Source organism: Lepisosteus oculatus, chromosome 14, assembly GCF_040954835.1.
Source record: "Lepisosteus oculatus isolate fLepOcu1 chromosome 14, fLepOcu1.hap2, whole genome shotgun sequence".
In the NCBI taxonomy this organism is placed as follows: Eukaryota; Metazoa; Chordata; class Actinopteri; order Semionotiformes; family Lepisosteidae; genus Lepisosteus; species Lepisosteus oculatus.
In genome coordinates, this window is record NC_090709.1 from 49,733,735 (window position 1) to 49,735,414 (window position 1,680).

At 36.2% G+C, this 1,680-nt stretch overlaps 1 non-coding gene across 1 annotated transcript; it reads right to left on the minus strand.

Annotated features, from left to right (window-relative positions):
* Positions 1-1,606: 1,606 nt before the first annotated feature.
* Positions 1,607-1,680, minus strand: trnan-auu (transfer RNA asparagine (anticodon AUU)). The gene has a single exon. It is a non-coding gene; the product is annotated as a tRNA-Asn (tRNA).

Genomic DNA, 1,680 nt, shown 5'->3' on the forward strand with positions numbered 1-1,680 from the left:
ATCGGGATGGATTACTGTATTTATCCTCAGTAAAGGGGAATATGTAAGTGACTATCCAAATATAATTTTTGTGTGAAACACATTTCAGAAAATTGTAAACCAATTTTCAAAACTCACAATAACACAAACACAATAAGTAAATAAGACAAAGGCAAAACATAAGTTCACAGGCACTTTCTGCATATTTACCACGACCTTACCTTCTGATCATCAAAAGTCTTAAAATCTTGCATTTTACAAGAACTTTTTAATATAAATGGGACATTTAGAACATGGCATATGAGAATATATGGTTAACCGAGGATGAGCAACGGGTGATGGCACTTTCTGCTTCTTGCTATAAACCTACCCCCTGGTTATAAAAACATCTAAAAATTATGACACTGAGGTGTGAGAGACAATGGAACAGACTATCAAAATCCTGAACTTTAGGAAATTTTACAGTACCATTTTTTCAAATATGACCCTGTGAACATGGCATGTCCCTCCTTCCTCATTACCAAAACATCTCAATGTTCCGACACTATGTACATTGGTAATTACAACACTTCACTGTTGCATTTCTGAGTTGTGACATTGTGAACATGGCATGTTAAAGTATATAGAAAATCTAGATCAGAACAGGCTAAATGCAATTCATAGTGATTTATCATTTTCTGACTTTCTAAATGAAAAACAATTTTTTTCGGTGATTATGACACTTCGGTATGACATAAAATATGCTTCAATGACAGAATAAATAATCATGGAAAAAATACCCACAGTGGACATTCATAGTTGTGATTATAGGAATGTTAAATATCAGGTGAGTAGCTGCGTCAGCATGCGTAGGCTGCAAAGGAACAAGTAAAGGGTTATTCCATGCTGAAAAGAGAAGAAAGGAAACACGACGTGTTGGCCGTGGAGCCTTCTTCAGGTGTTAGAAAGACAGGGCAGTATGCAAAGATAATTTTCTTTTTATCTTTGCTGACTGCAGTTTATCTTTGATGACAACATCAAAGACATTAAGGAATTCTTACGGCTAACAGCTCCACATCAACTTCCTTTTATAACTAACCTCATCAGTTCTCTCAACTGCACTCTTCCAGTTTCTCACTTCAGAGAAGGATAAAAAACTCAATCATCCTCAACAGAGAAAAACCATCAACACCCCTACCACCTCCACCAATCCTAACTTTGTTGTTACTATACCCTCTGACCTTTCCCTTTCACCCCTTTGCATCCTCAGCTAACATATTTTAATATTACAACACAATTACAATAGATTGTACAGTATTTATAGTTTAAAATTAAGGTAAATATGTCCAAATATCAAAATCCAACTGCACAGTGCTAACAAAACAATGCTTGTCAACTTCTCAAACAAATCTGCATTGTATTTTTAAAATATTTCAGCAGAAGATGTGATGGGAGTATAAATGACGATTCGACGATCATTTTTCTTGGGTGAATATGGTTTTCTGGGGAGTTGCGATGTTGGGCATTATTGGACATTTTTGACAAGTGTTGAACAGTCACATTTCCTACAAATATTAAAATGGCTATGGTTTAGCTGAGAAATCCAATCGACCTATGCGAAAACAATGTTTACATCGCAGAAGAAACCCATCCCTGGGTGGACTTGAACCACCAACTTCTCAGTTAATAGCCGAACGCGCTAACCGATTGCGCCACAGAGAC